Raw genomic sequence first — 21,359 nt, 5'->3', positions numbered from 1 at the left:
CCTACCAAACCTCACCCATCTGAGCCTAACCATCAACGAAATTAAAGAATTAGACATTGCCAAAATATCTACAAAACATGCTTACCTCACAGTACCTAACCCAACCTAACCTAACCATCACCGAAGTCAGAGAATTCGACAATGCCAAAATATCCACAAAAAGTTCTTATCCTACCAAACCTCACCCATCTGAACCTAACCATCACCGAAATTAAAGAATTAGGCTTGCTAAAATATCCACAAAACGTGCTTACCTCACAATACTTAACCCAACCTAACCTAACCATCACCGAAGTCAGAGAATTCGACATTGCCAAAATATCCACAAAAAGTTCTTATCCTACCAAAGCTCACCCATCTGAACCTAACCATCACCGAAATCAAAGAATTGGACATTGCTAAAATATCCACAAAACGTACTTACCTCACAATACCTAACTCAACCTAACCTAACCATCACCGAAGTCAGAGAATCCAACATTGCCAAAATATCCAAAAAAAATTAATACCCCACCAAACCTAAGCATCTGAACCTAACCATCACCGAAATCGAATTAATGGACATTGCCAAAATATCCACAAAACGAGCTTTCCTCACTATACTTTATCCAACCTAACCTAACCATCACCGAAGTCAGAGAATTCGACATTGCCAAAATATCCACAAAAAGTTCTTATCCTACCAAACCTCACCCATCTGAACCTAACCATCACCGAAATTAAAGAGTTCGACAAGGCCAAAATCTCCACAAAACGTGCTTACCTCACAATACCTAACCTAACCTAACCTAACCATCACCGAAGTCAGAGAATTCGACATTGCCAAAATATCCACAAAAAGTTCTTATCCTACCAAACCTCACCCATCTGAACCTAACCATCACCGAAATCAAAGAATTGGACATTGCCAAAATATCCACAAAACGTACTTACTTCACAATACCTAACCCAACCTAACCTAACCATCACCAAAGTCAGAGAATCCAACATTGCCAAAATATCCAAAAAAAATTAATACCCCACCAAACCTAAGCATCTGAACCTAACCATCACCGAAATCGAATTAATGGACATTGCCAAAATATCCACAAAACGAGCTTTCCTCACTATACTTTATCCAACCTAACCTAACCATCACCGAAGTCAGAGAATTCGACATTGCCAAAATATCCACAAAAAGTTCTTATCCTACCAAACCTCACCCATCTGAGCCTAACCATCAACGAAATTAAAGAATTAGACATTGCCAAAATATCTACAAAACATGCTTACCTCACAGTACCTAACCCAACCTAACCTAACCATCACCGAAGTCAGAGAATTCGACAATGCCAAAATATCCACAAAAAGTTCTTATCCTACCAAACCTCACCCATCTGAACCTAACCATCACCGAAATTAAAGAATTAGGCTTGCTAAAATATCCACAAAACGTGCTTACCTCACAATACTTAACCCAACCTAACCTAACCATCACCGAAGTCAGAGAATTCGACATTGCCAAAATATCCACAAAAAGTTCTTATCCTACCAAACCTCACCCATCTGAACCTAACCATCACCGAAATCAAAGAATTGGACATTGATAAATAATCCACAAAACGTGCTTACCTCACAATACCTAACCCAACCTAACCTAACTATCACCGAAGTCAGAGAATTCGACATTGCCAAAATATCCACAAAAAATTCTTATCCTACCAAACCTCACCCATCTAAACCTAACCATCACCGAAATCAAAGAATTAGACATTGCCAAAATATCCACAAAACGTGCTTACCTCACCATATTTAACCCAACCTAACCTTATCATCACCGAAGTCAAAGAATTCGACATTGCCAAAATATCCACAAAAAGTTCTTATCCTACCAAACCTCTCCCATCTGAACCTAACCATCACCGAAATCAAAGAATTAGACAATGATAAAATATCCACAAAACGTGCTTACCTCACAATACCTAACCCAACCTAACCTAACCATCACCGAAGTCAGAGAATTCGACATTGCCAAAATATCCACAAAAAGTTCTTATCCTACCAAACCTCACCCATCTGAACCTAACCATCACCGAAATCAAAGAATTGGACATTGCCAAAATATCCACAAAACGTACTTACCTCACAATACCTAACCCAACCTAACCTAACCATCACCGAAGTCAGAGAATCCAACATTGTCAAAATATCCAAAAAAAATTAATACCCCAACAAACCTAAGCAACTGAACCTAACCATCACCGAAATCGAATTAATGGACATTGCCAAAATATCCACAAAACGAGCTTTCTTCACTATACTTTATCCAACCTAACCTTACCATCACCGAAGTCAAGGAATTCGACATTGCCAAAATATCCACAAAAAGTTCTTATCCTACCAAACTTCACCCATCTGAACCTAACCATCACTGAAATCAAAGAATTGGACATTGCGAAAATATCCACAAAACGTGATTACCTCACAATACTTAACCTAACCTAACCTAACCATCACCGAAGTCAGAGAATTTAACATTGCCAAAATATCCACAAAAAGTTCTTATCCTACCAAACCTCACCCATCTGAGCCTAACCATCAACGAAATTAAAGAATTAGACATTGCCAAAATATCTACAAAACATGTTTACCTCACAGTACCTAACCCAACCTAACCTAACCATCACCGAAGTCAGAGAATTCGACAATGCCAAAATATCCACAAAAAGTTCTTATCCTACCAAACCTCACCCATCTGAACCTAACCATCACCGAAATCAAAGAATAAGGCTTGACAAAATATCCACAAAACGTGTTTACCTCACAATACCTAACCCAACCTATCCTAACCATCACCGAAGTCAGAGAATTCGACAATGCCAAAATATCCACAAAAAGTTCTTATCCTAACAAAACTCACCCATCTGAACCTAACCATCACCGAAATCAAAGAATAAGGCTTGACAAAATATCCACAAAACGTGCTTACCTCACAATACCTAACCCAACCTAACCTAACCATCACCGAAGTCAGAGAATTCGACATTGCCAAAATATCCACAAAAAGTTCTTATCCTACAAAACCTCACCCATCTGAACCTAACCATCACCGAAATCAAAGAATTGGATATTGATAAATAATCCACAAAACGTGTTTACCTCACAATACCTAACCCAACCTAACCTAACCATCACCGAAGTCAGAGAATTCGACATTGCCAAAATATCCACAAAAAGTTCTTGTCCTACCAAACCTCACCCATCTGAACCTAACCATCACCGAAATCAAAGAATTGGACATAGCGAAAAAATCCACAAAACGTGCTTACCTCACAATACCTAACCCAACCTAACCTAACCATCACCGAAGTCAGAGAATTCGACATTGCCAAAATATCCACAAAAAGTTCTTATCCTACCAAACCTCACCCATCTGAACCTAACCATCACCGAAATCAAAGAATTAGGCTTGACAAAATATCCACAAAACGTGCTTACCTCACAATACCTAACCCAACCTAACCTAACCATCACCGAAGTCAGAGAAATCGATATTGCCAAAATATCCACAAAAAGTTCTTATCCTACCAAACCTCACCCATCTGAGCCTATATATCAACGAAAATAAAGAATTAGACATTGCCAAAATATCTACAAAACATGCTTACCTCACAGTACCTAAGCCAACCTAACCTTATCATCACCGAAGTCAGAGAATTCGACAATGCCAAAATATCCACAAAAAGTTCTTATCCTACCAAACCTCACCCATCTGAACCTAACCATCACCAAAATTAAAGAATTAGGCTTGCCAAAATATCCACAAAACGTGCTTACCTCACAATACTTAACCCAACCTAACCTAACCATCACCAAAGTCAGAGAATTCGACATTGCCAAAATATCCACAAAAATTTCTTATCCTACAAAACCTCACCCATCTGAACCTAACCATCACCGAAATCAAAGAATTGGACATTGATAAATAATCCACAAAACGTGCTTACCTCACAATACCTAACCCAACCTAACCTTACTATCACCGAAGTCAGAGAATTCGACATTGCCAAAATATCCACAAAAAATTCTTATCCTACCAAACCTCACCCATCTGAACCTAACCATCACCGAAATCAAAGAATTAGACATTGCCAAAATATCCACAAAACGTGCTTACCTCACCATATTTAACCCAACCTAACCTTATCATCACCGAAGTCAAAGAATTCGACATTGCCAAAATATCCACAAAAAGTTCTTATCCTACCAAACCTCTCCCATCTGAACCTAACCATCACTGAAATCAAAGAATTCGACATTGCCAAAATATCCACAAAACGTGCTTCCCTCACCATACCTAACCCAACCTAACCTTACCATCACCGAAGTCCGAGAATTCGACATTGCCAAAATATCCACAAAAAGTTCTTATCCTACCAAACCTCACCCATCTGAGCCTAACCATCAACGAAATTAAAGAATTAGACATTGCCAAAATATCTACAAAACATGCTTACCTCACAGTACCTAACCCAACCTAACCTAACCATCACCGAAGTCAGAGAATTCGACATTGCCAAAATATCCACAAAAAGTTCTTATCCTACCAAACCTCACTTATCTGAACCTAACCATCACCGAAATCAAAGAATTAGACAATGATAAAATATCCACAAAACGTGCTTACCTCACAATACCTAACCCAACCTAACCTAACCATCACCGAAGTCAGAGAATTCGACATTGCCAAAATATCCACAAAAAGTTCTTATCCTACCAAACCTCACCCATCTGAACCTAACCATCACCGAAATCAAAGAATTGGACATTGCCAAAATATCCACAAAACATACTTACCTCACAATACCTAACCCAACCTAACCTAACCATCACCAAAGTCAGAGAATCCAACATTGCCAAAATATCCAAAAAAAATTAATACCCCACCAAACCTAAGCATCTGAACCTAACCATCACCGAAATCGAATTAATGGACATTGCCAAAATATCCACAAAACGAGCTTTCCTCACTATACTTTATCCAACCTAACCTAACCATCACCGAAGTCAGAGAATTCGACATTGCCAAAATATCCACAAAAAGTTCTTATCCTACCAAACCTCACCCATCTGAGCCTAACCATCAACGAAATTAAAGAATTAGACATTGCCAAAATATCTACAAAACATGCTTACCTCACAGTACCTAACCCAACCTAACCTAACCATCACCGAAGTCAGAGAATTCGACAATGCCAAAATATCCACAAAAAGTTCTTATCCTACCAAACCTCACCCATCTGAACCTAACCATCACCGAAATTAAAGAATTAGGCTTGCTAAAATATCCACAAAACGTGCTTACCTCACAATACTTAACCCAACCTAACCTAACCATCACCGAAGTCAGAGAATTCGACATTGCCAAAATATCCACAAAAAGTTCTTATCCTACCAAAGCTCACCCATCTGAACCTAACCATCACCGAAATCAAAGAATTGGACATTGCTAAAATATCCACAAAACGTACTTACCTCACAATACCTAATTCAACCTAACCTAACCATCACCGAAGTCAGAGAATCCAACATTGCCAAAATATCCAAAAAAAATTAATACCCCACCAAACCTAAGCATCTGAACCTAACCATCACCGAAATCGAATTAATGGACATTGCCAAAATATCCACAAAACGAGCTTTCCTCACTATACTTTATCCAACCTAACCTAACCATCACCGAAGTCAGAGAATTCGACATTGCCAAAATATCCACAAAAAGTTCTTATCCTACCAAACCTCACCCATCTGAACCTAACCATCACCGAAATTAAAGAGTTCGACAAGGCCAAAATCTCCACAAAACGTGCTTACCTCACAATACCTAACCTAACCTAACCTAACCATCACCGAAGTCAGAGAATTCGACATTGCCAAAATATCCACAAAAAGTTCTTATCCTACCAAACCTCACCAATCTGAGCCTAACCATCAACAAAATTAAAGAATTAGACATTGCCAAAATATCTACAAAACATGCTTACCTCACAGTACCTAACCCAACCTAACCTAACCATCACCGAAGTCAGAGAATTCGACAATGCCAAAATATCCACAAAAAGTTCTTATCCTACCAAACCTCACCCATCTAAACCTAACCATCAACGAAATCAAAGAATTGGATATTGATAAATAATCCACAAAACGAGTTTACCTCACAATACCTAACCCAACCTAACCTAACCATCACCGAAGTCAGAGAATTCGACATTGCCAAAATATCCACAAAAAGTTCTTATCCTACCAAACCTCACTTATCTGAACCTAACCATCACCGAAATCAAAGAATTGGACATTGCCAAAATATCCACAAAACGTACTTACCTCACTATACCTAACCCAACCTAACCTAACCATCACCGAAGTCAGAGAATCCAACATTGCCAAAATATCCAAAAAAAATTAATACCCCACCAAACCTAAGCATCTGAACCTAACCATCACCGAAATCGAATTAATGGACATTGCCAAAATATCCACAAAACGAGCTTTCCTCACTATACTTTATCCAACCTAACCTAACCATCACTGAAGTCAGAGAATTCGACATTGCCAAAATATCCACAAAAAGTTCTTATCCTACCAAACCTCACCCATCTGAACCTAACCATCACCGAAATTAAAGAATTCGACATTGCCAAAATCTCCACAAAACGTGCTTACCTCACAATACCTAACCTAACCTAACCTAACCATCACCGAAGTCAGAGAATTCAACATTGCCATAATATCCACAAAAAGTTCATACCCCACCAAACCTCACCCATCTGAACCTAACCATCACCGAAATCGAAGAAATGGACATTGCCAAAATATCCACAAAACGTGCTTACCTCACTATACCTTATCCAACTTAACCTAACCATCACCGAAGTCAGAGAATTCGACAATGCCAAAATATCCACAAAAAGTTCTTATCCTACCAAACCTCACCCATCTGAACCTAACCATCACCGAAATTAAAGAATTAGGCTTGCCAAAATATCCACAAAACGTGCTTACCTCACAATACTTAACCCAACCTAACCTAACCATCACCGAAGTCAGAGAATTCGACATTACCAAAATATCCACAAAAAGTTCTTATCCTACCAAACCTCACTTATCTGAACCTAACCATCACCGAAATCAAAGAATTAGACAATGATAAAATATCCACAAAACGTGCTTACTTCACAATACCTAACCCAACCTAACCTAACCATCACCGAAGTCAGAGAATTCGACATTGCCAAAATATCCACAAAAAGTTCTTATCCTACCGAACCTCACCCATCTGAACCTAACCATCACCGAAATCAAAGAATTGGACATTGCCAAAATATCCACGAAACGTACTTACTTCACAATACCTAACCCAACCTAACCTAACCATCACCAAAGTCAGAGAATCCAACATTGCCAAAATATCCAAAAAAAATTAATACCCCACCAAACCTAAGCATCTGAACCTAACCATCACCAAAATCGAATTAATGGACATTGCCAAAATATCCACAAAACGAGCTTTCCTCACTATACTTTATCCAACCTAACCTCACCATCACCGAAGTCAGAGAATTCGACATTGCCAAAATATCCACAAAAAGTTCTTATCCTACCAAACCTCACCCATCTGAGCCTAACCATCAACGAAATTAAAGAATTAGACATTGCCAAAATATCTACAAAAGATGCTTACCTCACAGTACCTAACCCAACCTAACCTAACCATCACCGAAGTCAGAGAATTCGACAATGCCAAAATATCCACAAAAAGTTCTTATCCTACCAAACCTCACCCATCTAAACCTAACCATCAACGAAATCAAAGAATTGGATATTGATAAATAATCCACAAAACGAGTTTACCTCACAATACCTAACCCAACCTAACCTACCCATCACCGAAGTCAGAGAATTCGACATTGCCAAAATATCCACAAAAAGTTCTTATCCTACCAAACCTCACTTATCTGAACCTAACCATCACCGAAATCAAAGAATTAGACAATGATAAAATATCCAGAAAACGTGCTTTCTTCACAATACCTAACCCAACCTAACCTAACCATCACCGAAGTCAGAGAATTCGACATTGCCAAAATATCCACAAAAAGTTCTTATCCTACCAAACCTCACCCATCTGAACCTAACCATCACCGAAATCAAAGAATTGGACATTGCCAAAATATCCACAAAACGTATTTACCTCACAATACCTAACCCAACCTAACCTAACCATCACCGAAGTCAGAGAATTCGACAATGCCAAAATATCCACAAAAAGTTCTTATCCTACCAAACCTCACCCATCTGAACCTAACCATCACCGAAATTAAAGAATTAGGCTTGCCAAAATATCCACAAAACGTGCTTACCTCACAATACTTAACCCAACCTAACCTAACCATCGCCGAAGTCAGAGAATTCGACATTGCCAAAATATCCACAAAAAGTTCTTATCCTACCAAACCTTACTTATCTGAACCTAACCATCACCGAAATCAAAGAATTAGACAATGATAAAATATCCACAAAACGTGCTTACTTCACAATACCTAACCCAACCTAACCTAACCATCACCGAAGTCAGAGAATTCGACATTGCCAAAATATCCACAAAAAGTTCTTATCCTACCAAACCTCACCCATCTGAACCTAACCATCACCGAAATCAAAGAATTGGACATTGCCAAAATATCCACGAAACGTACTTACTTCACAATACCTAACCCAACCTAACCTAACCATCACCAAAGTCAGAGAATCCAACATTGCCAAAATATCCAAAAAAAATTAATACCCCACCAAACCTAAGCATCTGAACCTAACCATCACCGAAATCGAATTAATGGACATTGCCAAAATATCCACAAAACGAAATTTCCTCACTATACTTTATCCAACCTAACCTAACCATCACTGAAGTCAGAGAATTCGACATTGCCAAAATATCCACAAAAAGTTCTTATCCTACCAAACCTCACCCATCTGAACCTAACCATCACCGAAATTAAAGAATTCGACATTGCCAAAATCTCCACAAAACGTGCTTACCTCACAATACCTAACCTAACCTAACCTAACCATCACCGAAGTCAGAGAATTCAACATTGCCATAATATCCACAAAAAGTTCATACCCCACCAAACCTCACCCATCTGAACCTAACCATCACCGAAATCGAAGAAATGGACATTGCCAAAATAATCACAAAACGTGCTTACCTCACTATACCTTATCCAACTTAACCTAACCATCACCGAAGTCAGAGAATTCGACAATGCCAAAATATCCACAAAAAGTTCTTATCCTACCAAACCTCACCCATCTGAACCTAACCATCACCGAAATTAAAGAATTAGGCTTGCCAAAATATCCACAAAACGTGCTTACCTCACAATACTTAACCCAACCTAACCTAACCATCACCGAAGTCAGAGAATTCGACATTGCCAAAATATCCACAAAAAGTTCTTATCCTACCAAACCTCACTTATCTGAACCTAACCATCACCGAAATCAAAGAATTAGACAATGATAAAATATCCACAAAACGTGCTTACTTCACAATACCTAACCCAACCTAACCTAACCATCACCGAAGTCAGAGAATTCGACATTGCCAAAATATCCACAAAAAGTTCTTATCCTACCAAACCTCACCCATCTGAACCTAACCATCACCGAAATCAAAGAATTGGACATTGCCAAAATATCCACGAAACGTACTTACTTCACAATACCTAACCCAACCTAACCTTACCATCACCAAAGTCAGAGAATCCAACATTGCCAAAATATCCAAAAAAAATTAATACCCCACCAAACCTAAGCATCTGAACCTAACCATCACCAAAATCGAATTAATGGACATTGCCAAAATATCCACAAAACGAGCTTTCCTCACTATACTTTATCCAACCTAACCTCACCATCACCGAAGTCAGAGAATTCGACATTGCCAAAATATCCACAAAAAGTTCTTATCCTACCAAACCTCACCCATCTGAGCCTAACCATCAACGAAATTAAAGAATTAGACATTGCCAAAATATCTACAAAAGATGCTTACCTCACAGTACCTAACCCAACCTAACCTAACCATCACCGAAGTCAGAGAATTCGACAATGCCAAAATATCCACAAAAAGTTCTTATCCTACCAAACCTCACCCATCTAAACCTAACCATCAACGAAATCAAAGAATTGGATATTGATAAATAATCCACAAAACGAGTTTACCTCACAATACCTAACCCAACCTAACCTACCCATCACCGAAGTCAGAGAATTCGACATTGCCAAAATATCCACAAAAAGTTCTTATCCTACCAAACCTCACTTATCTGAACCTAACCATCACCGAAATCAAAGAATTAGACAATGATAAAATATCCAGAAAACGTGCTTTCTTCACAATACCTAACCCAACCTAACCTAACCATCACCGAAGTCAGAGAATTCGACATTGCCAAAATATCCACAAAAAGTTCTTATCCTACCAAACCTCACCCATCTGAACCTAACCATCACCGAAATCAAAGAATTGGACATTGCCAAAATATCCACAAAACGTATTTACCTCACAATACCTAACCCAACCTAACCTAACCATCACCGAAGTCAGAGAATTCGACAATGCCAAAATATCCACAAAAAGTTCTTATCCTACCAAACCTCACCCATCTGAACCTAACCATCACCGAAATTAAAGAATTAGGCTTGCCAAAATATCCACAAAACGTGCTTACCTCACAATACTTAACCCAACCTAACCTAACCATCGCCGAAGTCAGAGAATTCGACATTGCCAAAATATCCACAAAAAGTTCTTATCCTACCAAACCTTACTTATCTGAACCTAACCATCACCGAAATCAAAGAATTAGACAATGATAAAATATCCACAAAACGTGCTTACTTCACAATACCTAACCCAACCTAACCTAACCATCACCGAAGTCAGAGAATTCGACATTGCCAAAATATCCACAAAAAGTTCTTATCCTACCAAACCTCACCCATCTGAACCTAACCATCACCGAAATCAAAGAATTGGACATTGCCAAAATATCCACGAAACGTACTTACTTCACAATACCTAACCCAACCTAACCTAACCATCACCAAAGTCAGAGAATCCAACATTGCCAAAATATCCAAAAAAAATTAATACCCCACCAAACCTAAGCATCTGAACCTAACCATCACCGAAATCGAATTAATGGACATTGCCAAAATATCCACAAAACGAACTTTCCTCACTATACTTTATCCAACCTAACCTAACCATCACTGAAGTCAGAGAATTCGACATTGCCAAAATATCCACAAAAAGTTCTTATCCTACCAAACCTCACCCATCTGAACCTAACCATCACCGAAATTAAAGAATTCGACATTGCCAAAATCTCCACAAAACGTGCTTACCTCACAATACCTAACCTAACCTAACCTAACCATCACCGAAGTCAGAGAATTCAACATTGCCATAATATCCACAAAAAGTTCATACCCCACCAAACCTCACCCATCTGAACCTAACCATCACCGAAATCGAAGAAATGGACATTGCCAAAATAATCACAAAACGTGCTTACCTCACTATACCTTATCCAACTTAACCTAACCATCACCGAAGTCAGAGAATTCGACAATGCCAAAATATCCACAAAAAGTTCTTATCCTACCAAACCTCACCCATCTGAACCTAACCATCACCGAAATTAAAGAATTAGGCTTGCCAAAATATCCACAAAACGTGCTTACCTCACAATACTTAACCCAACCTAACCTAACCATCACCGAAGTCAGAGAATTCGACATTGCCAAAATATCCACAAAAAGTTCTTATCCTACCAAACCTCACTTATCTGAACCTAACCATCACCGAAATCAAAGAATTAGACAATGATAAAATATCCACAAAACGTGCTTACTTCACAATACCTAACCCAACCTAACCTAACCATCACCGAAGTCAGAGAATTCGACATTGCCAAAATATCCACAAAAAGTTCTTATCCTACCAAACCTCACCCATCTGAACCTAACCATCACCGAAATCAAAGAATTGGACATTGCCAAAATATCCACGAAACGTACTTACTTCACAATACCTAACCCAACCTAACCTTACCATCACCAAAGTCAGAGAATCCAACATTGCCAAAATATCCAAAAAAAATTAATACCCCACCAAACCTAAGCATCTGAACCTAACCATCACCAAAATCGAATTAATGGACATTGCCAAAATATCCACAAAACGAGCTTTCCTCACTATACTTTATCCAACCTAACCTCACCATCACCGAAGTCAGAGAATTCGACATTGCCAAAATATCCACAAAAAGTTCTTATCCTACCAAACCTCACCCATCTGAGCCTAACCATCAACGAAATTAAAGAATTAGACATTGCCAAAATATCTACAAAACATGCTTACCTCACAGTACCTAACCCAACCTAACCTAACCATCACCGAAGTCAGAGAATTCGACAATGCCAAAATATCCACAAAAAGTTCTTATCCTACCAAACCTCACCCATCTGAACCTAACCATCACCGAAATTAAAGAATTAGGCTTGCTAAAATATCCACAAAACGTGCTTACCTCACAATACTTAACCCAACCTAACCTAACCATCACCGAAGTCAGAGAATTCGACATTGCCAAAATATCCACAAAAAGTTCTTATCCTACCAAAGCTCACCCATCTGAACCTAACCATCACCGAAATCAAAGAATTTGACATTGCTAAAATATCCACAAAACGTACTTACCTCACAATACCTAACTCAACCTAACCTAACCATCACCGAAGTCAGAGAATCCAACATTGCCAAAATATCCAAAAAAAATTAATACCCCACCAAACCTAAGCATCTGAACCTAACCATCACCGAAATCGAATTAATGGACATTGCCAAAATATCCACAAAACGAGCTTTCCTCACTATACTTTATCCAACCTAACCTAACCATCACCGAAGTCAGAGAATTCGACATTGCCAAAATATCCACAAAAAGTTCTTATCCTACCAAACCTCACCCATCTGAACCTAACCATCACCGAAATTAAAGAGTTCGACAAGGCCAAAATCTCCACAAAACGTGCTTACCTCACAATACCTAACCTAACCTAACCTAACCATCACCGAAGTCAGAGAATTCGACATTGCCAAAATATCCACAAAAAGTTCTTATCCTACCAAACCTCACCCATCTGAACCTAACCATCACCGAAATCAAAGAATTAGGCTTGACAAAATATCCACAAAACGTGCTTACCTCACAATACCTAACCCAACCTAACCTAACCATCACCGAAGTCAGAGAAATCGATATTGCCAAAATATCCACAAAAAGTTCTTATCCTACCAAACCTCACCCATCTGAGCCTATCCATCAACGAAAATAAAGAATTAGACATTGCCAAAATATCTACAAAACATGCTTACCTCACAGTACCTAAGCCAACCTAACCTTATCATCACCGAAGTCAGAGAATTCGACAATGCCAAAATATCCACAAAAAGTTCTTATCCTACCAAACCTCACCCATCTGAACCTAACCATCACCGAAATTAAAGAATTAGGCTTGCCAAAATATCCACAAAACGTGCTTACCTCACAATACTTAACCCAACCTAACCTAACCATCACCAAAGTCAGAGAATTCGACATTGCCAAAATATCCACAAAAATTTCTTATCCTACAAAACCTCACCAATCTGAACCTAACCATCACCGAAATCAAAGAATTGGACATTGATAAATAATCCACAAAACGTGCTTACCTCACAATACCTAACCCAACCTAACCTAACTATCACCGAAGTCAGAGAATTCGACATTGCCAAAATATCCACAAAAAATTCTTATCCTACCAAACCTCACCCATCTGAACCTAACCATCACCGAAATCAAAGAATTAGACATTGCCAAAATATCCACAAAACGTGCTTACCTCACCATATTTAACCCAACCTAACCTTATCATCACCGAAGTCAAAGAATTCGACATTGCCAAAATATCCACAAAAAGTTCTTATCCTACCAAACCTCTCCCATCTGAACCTAACCATCACCGAAATCAAAGAATTAGACAATGATAAAATATCCACAAAACGTGCTTACCTCACAATACCTAACCCAACCTAACCTAACCATCACCGAAGTCAGAGAATTCGACATTGCCAAAATATCCACAAAAAGTTCTTATCCTACCAAACCTCACCCATCTGAACCTAACCATCACCGAAATCAAAGAATTGGACATTGCCAAAATATCCACAAAACGTACTTACCTCACAATACCTAACCCAACCTAACCTAACCATCACCGAAGTCAGAGAATCCAACATTGTCAAAATATCCAAAAAAAATTAATACCCCAACAAACCTAAGCAACTGAACCTAACCATCACCGAAATCGAATTAATGGACATTGCCAAAATATCCACAAAACGAGCTTTCTTCACTATACTTTATCCAACCTAACCTTACCATCACCGAAGTCAAGGAATTCGACATTGCCAAAATATCCACAAAAAGTTCTTATCCTACCAAACTTCACCCATCTGAACCTAACCATCACTGAAATCAAAGAATTGGACATTGCGAAAATATCCACAAAACGTGATTACCTCACAATACCTAACCTAACCTAACCTAACCATCACCGAAGTCAGAGAATTTAACATTGCCAAAATATCCACAAAAAGTTCTTATCCTACCAAACCTCACCCATCTGAGCCTAACCATCAACGAAATTAAAGAATTAGACATTGCCAAAATATCTACAAAACATGTTTACCTCACAGTACCTAACCCAACCTAACCTAACCATCACCGAAGTCAGAGAATTCGACAATGCCAAAATATCCACAAAAAGTTCTTATCCTACCAAACCTCACCCATCTGAACCTAACCATCACCGAAATCAAAGAATAAGGCTTGACAAAATATCCACAAAACGTGTTTACCTCACAATACCTAACCCAACCTATCCTAACCATCACCGAAGTCAGAGAATTCGACAATGCCAAAATATCCACAAAAAGTTCTTATCCTAACAAAACTCACCCATCTGAACCTAACCATCACCGAAATCAAAGAATAAGGCTTGACAAAATATCCACAAAACGTGCTTACCTCACAATACCTAACCCAACCTAACCTAACCATCACCGAAGTCAGAGAATTCGACATTGCCAAAATATCCACAAAAAGTTCTTATCCTACAAAACCTCACCCATCTGAACCTAACCATCACCGAAATCAAAGAATTGGATATTGATAAATAATCCACAAAACGTGTTTACCTCACAATACCTAACCCAACCTAACCTAACCATCACCGAAGTCAGAGAATTCGACATTGCCAAAATATCCACAAAAAGTTCTTGTCCTACCAAACCTCACCCATCTGAACCTAACCATCACCGAAATCAAAGAATTGGACATAGCGAAAAAATCCACAAAACGTGCTTACCTCACAATACCTAACCCAACCTAAACTAACCATCACCGAAGTCAGAGAATTCGACATTGCCAAAATATCCACAAAAAGTTCTTATCCTACCAAACCTCACCCATCTGAACCTAACCATCACCGAAATCAAAGAATTAGGCTTGACAAAATATCCACAAAACGTGCTTACCTCACAATACCTAACCCAACCTAACCTAACCATCACCGAAGTCAGAGAAATCGATATTGCCAAAATATCCACAAAAAGTTCTTATCCTACCAAACCTCACCCATCTGAGCCTATCCATCAACGAAAATAAAGAATTAGACATTGCCAAAATATCTACAAAACGAGCTTACCTCACAGTACCTAAGCCAACCTAACCTAATCATCACCGAAGTCAGAGAATTCGACAATGCCAAAATATCCACAAAAAGTTCTTATCCTACCAAACCTCACCCATCTGAACCTAACCATCACCGAAATTAAAGAATTAGGCTTGCCAAAATATCCACAAAACGTGCTTACCTCACAATACTTAACCCAACCTAACCTAACCATCACCAAAGTCAGAGAATTCGACATTGCCAAAATATCCACAAAAATTTCTTATCCTACAAAACCTCACCCATCTGAACCTAACCATCACCGAAATCAAAGAATTGGACATTGATAAATAATCCACAAAACGTGCTTACCTCACAATACCTAACCCAACCTAACCTAACTATCACCGAAGTCAGAGAATTCGACATTGCCAAAATATCCACAAAAAATTCTTATCCTACCAAACCTCACCCATCTGAACCTAACCATCACCGAAATCAAAGAATTAGACATTGCCAAAATATCCACAAAACGTGCTTACCTCACCATATTTAACCCAACCTAACCTTATCATCACCGAAGTCAAAGAATTCGACATTGCCAAAATATCCACAAAAAGTTCTTATCCTACCAAACCTCTCCCATCTGAACCTAACCATCACTGAAATCAAAGAATTCGACATTGCCAAAATATCCACAAAACGTGCTTCCCTCACCATACCTAACCCAACCTAACCTTACCATCACCGAAGTCCGAGAATTCGACATTGCCAAAATATCCACAAAAAGTTCTTATCCTACCAAACCTCACCCATCTGAGCCTAACCATCAACGAAATTAAAGAATTAGACATTGCCAAAATATCTACAAAACATGCTTACCTCACAGTACCTAACCCAACCTAACCTAACCATCACCGAAGTCAGAGAATTCGACATTGCCAAAATATCCACAAAAAGTTCTTATCCTACCAAACCTCACTTATCTGAACCTAACCATCACCGAAATCAAAGAATTAGACAATGATAAAATATCCACAAAACGTGCTTACCTCACAATACCTAACCCAACCTAACCTAACCATCACCGAAGTCAGAGAATTCGACATTGCCAAAATATCCACAAAAAGTTCTTATCCTACCAAACCTCACCCATCTGAACCTAACCATCACCGAAATCAAAGAATTGGACATTGCCAAAATATCCACAAAACATACTTACCTCACAATACCTAACCCAACCTAACCTAACCATCACCAAAGTCAGAGAATCCAACATTGCCAAAATATCCAAAAAAAATTAATACCCCACCAAACCTAAGCATCTGAACCTAACCATCACCAAAATCGAATTTATGGACATTGCCAAAATATCCACAAAACGAGCTTTCCTCACTATACTTTATCCAACCTAACCTAACCATCACCGAAGTCAGAGAATTCGACATTGCCAAAATATCCACAAAAAGTTCTTATCCTACCAAACCTCACCCATCTGAGCCTAACCATCAACGAAATTAAAGAATTAGACATTGCCAAAATATCTACAAAACATGCTTACCTCACAGTACCTAACCCAACCTAACCTAACCATCACCGAAGTCAGAGAATTCGACATTGCCAAAATATCCACAAAAAGTTCTTATCCTACCAAAGCTCACCCATCTGAACCTAACCATCACCGAAATCAAAGAATTGGACATTGCTAAAATATCCACAAAACGTACTTACCTCACAATACCTAACTCAACCTAACCTAACCATCACCGAAGTCAGAGAATCCAACATTGCCAAAATATCCAAAAAAAATTAATACCCCACCAAACCTAAGCATCTGAACCTAACCATCACCGAAATCGAATTAATGGACATTGCCAAAATATCCACAAAACGAGCTTTCCTCACTATACTTTATCCAACCTAACTCAACCATCACCGAAGTCAGAGAATTCGACATTGCCAAAATATCCACAAAAAGTTCTTATCCTACCAAACCTCACCCATCTGAACCTAACCATCACCGAAATTAAAGAGTTCGACAAGGCCAAAATCTCCACAAAACGTGCTTACCTCACAATACCTAACCTAACCTAACCTAACCATCACCGAAGTCAGAGAATTCGACATTGCCAAAATATCCACAAAAAGTTCTTATCCTACCAAACCTCACCAATCTGAGCCTAACCATCAACAAAATTAAAGAATTAGACATTGCCAAAATATCTACAAAACATGCTTACCTCACAGTACCTAACCCAACCTAACCTAACCATCACCGAAGTCAGAGAATTCGACAATGCCAAAATATCCACAAAAAGTTCTTATCCTACCAAACCTCACCCATCTAAACCTAACCATCAACGAAATCAAAGAATTGGATATTGATAAATAATCCACAAAACGAGTTTACCTCACAATACCTAACCCAACCTAACCTAACCATCACCGAAGTCAGAGAATTCGACATTGCCAAAATATCCACAAAAAGTTCTTATCCTACCAAACCTCACTTATCTGAACCTAACCATCACCGAAATCAAAGAATTAGACAATTATAAAATATCCACAAAACGTGCTTACTTCACAATACCTAACCCAACCTAACCTAACCATCACCGAAGTCAGAGAATTCGACATTGCCAAAATATCCACAAAAAGTTCTTATCCTACCAAACCTCACCCATCTGAACCTAACCATCACCGAAATCAAAGAATTGGACATTGCCAAAATATCCACAAAACGTACTTACCTCACAATACCTAACCCAACCTAACCTAACCATCACCGAAGTCAGAGAATTCAACATTGCCAAAATATCCACAAAAAGTTCATACCCCACCAAACCTCACCCATCTGAACCTTACCATCACCGAAATCGAAGAAATGGACATTGCGAAAATATCCACAAAACGTGCTTACCTCACTATACCTTATCCAACTTAACCTAACCATCACCGAAGTCAGAGAATTCGACAATGCCAAAATATCCACAAAAAGTTCTTATCCTACCAAACCTCACCCATCTGAACCTAACCATCACCGAAATTAAAGAATTAGGCTTGCCAAAATATCCACAAAACGTGCTTACCTCACAATACTTAACCCAACCTAACCTAACCATCACCGAAGTCAGAGAATTCGACATTGCCAAAATATCCACAAAAAGTTCTTATCCTACCAAACCTCACTTATCTGAACCTAACCATCACCGAATTCAAAGAATTAGACAATGATAAAATATCCACAAAACGTGCTTACTTCACAATACCTAACCCAACCTAACCTAACCATCACCGAAGTCAGAGAATTCGACATTGCCAAAATATCCACAAAAAGTTCTTATCCTACCAAACCTCACCCATCTGAACCTAATCATCACCGAAATCAAAGAATTGGACATTGCCAAAATATCCACAAAACGTACTTACCTCACTATACCTAACCCAACCTAACCTAACCATCACCGAAGTCAGAGAATCCAACATTGCCAAAATATCCAAAAAAAATTAATACCCCACCAAACCTAAGCATCTGAACCTAACCATCACCGAAATCGAATTAATGGACATTGCCAAAATATCCACAAAACGAGCTTTCCTCACTATACTTTATCCAACCTAACCTAACCATCACTGAAGTCAGAGAATTCGACATTGCCAAAATATCCACAAAAAGTTCTTATCCTACCAAACCTCACCCATCTGAACCTAACCATCACCGAAATTAAAGAATTCGACATTTTAAAAATCTCCACAAAACGTGCTTACCTCACAATACCTAACCTAACCTAACCTAACCATCACCGAAGTCAGAGAATTCAACATTGCCATAATATCCACAAAAAGTTCATACCCCACCAAACCTCACCCATCTAAACCTAACCATCACCGAAATCGAAGAAATGGACATTGCCAAAATATCCACAAAACGTGCTTACCTCACTATACCTTATCCAACTTAACCTAACCATCACCGAAGTCAGAGAATTCGACAATGCCAAAATATCCACAAAAAGTTCTTATCCTACCAAACCTCACCCATCTGAACCTAACCATCACCGAAATTAAAGAATTAGGCTTGCCAAAATATCCACAAAACGTGCTTACCTCACAATACTTAACCCAACCTAACCTAACCATCACCGAAGTCAGAGAATTCGACATTACCAAAATATCCACAAAAAGTTCTTATCCTACCAAACCTCACTTATCTGAACCTAACCATCACCGAAATCAAAGAATTAGACAATGATAAAATATCCACAAAACGTGCTTACTTCACAATACCTAACCCAACCTAACCTAACCATCACCGAAGTCAGAGAATTCGACATTGCCAAAATATCCACAAAAAGTTCTTATCCTACCAAACCTCACCCATCTGAACCTAACCATCACCGAAATCAAAGAATTGGACATTGCCAAAATATCCACGAAACGTACTTACTTCACAATACCTAACCCAACCTAACCTAACCATCACCAAAGTCAGAGAATCCAACATTGCCAAAATATCCAAAAAAAATTAATACCCCACCAAACCTAAGCATCTGAACCTAACCATCACCAAAATCGAATTAATGGACATTGCCAAAATATCCACAAAACGAGCTTTCCTCACTATACTTTATCCAACCTAACCTCACCATCACCGAAGTCAGAGAATTCGACATTGCCAAAATATCCACAAAAAGTTCTTATCCTACCAAACCTCACCCATCTGAGCCTAACCATCAACGAAATAAAAGAATTAGACATTGCCAAAATATCTACAAAAGATGCTTACCTCACAGTACCTAACCCAACCTAACCTAACCATCACCGAAGTCAGAGAATTCGACAATGCCAAAATATCCACAAAAAGTTCTTATCCTACCAAACCTCACCCATCTAAACCTAACCATCAACGAAATCAAAGAATTGGATATTGATAAATAATCCACAAAACGAGTTTACCTCACAATACCTAACCCAACCTAACCTACCCATCACCGAAGTCAGAGAATTCGACATTGCCAAAATATCCACAAAAAGTTCTTATCCTACCAAACCTCACTTATCTGAACCTAACCATCACCGAAATCAAAGAATTAGACAATGATAAAATATCCAGAAAACGTGCTTACTTCACAATACCTAACCCAACCTAACCTAACCATCACCGAAGTCAGAGAATTCGACATTGCCAAAATATCCACAAAAAGTTCTTATCCTACCAAACCTCACCCATCTGAACCTAACCATCACCGAAATCAAAGAATTGGACATTGCCAAAATATCCACAAAACGTACTTACCTCACAATACCTAACCCAACCTAACCTAACCATCACCGAAGTCAGAGAATTCGACAATGCCAAAATATCCACAAAAAGTTCTTATCCTACCAAACCTCACCCATCTGAACCTAACCATCACCGAAATTAAAGAATTAGGCTTGCCAAAATATCCACAAAACGTGCTTACCTCACAATACTTAACCCAACCTAACCTAACCATCACCGAAGTCAGAGAATTCGACATTGCCAA

The sequence above is a fragment of the Arctopsyche grandis genome, chromosome 6, assembly GCF_051622035.1.
Source record: "Arctopsyche grandis isolate Sample6627 chromosome 6, ASM5162203v2, whole genome shotgun sequence".
Classification (NCBI taxonomy): Eukaryota; Metazoa; Arthropoda; class Insecta; order Trichoptera; family Hydropsychidae; genus Arctopsyche; species Arctopsyche grandis.
This window is presented reverse-complemented; position numbering follows the sequence as displayed.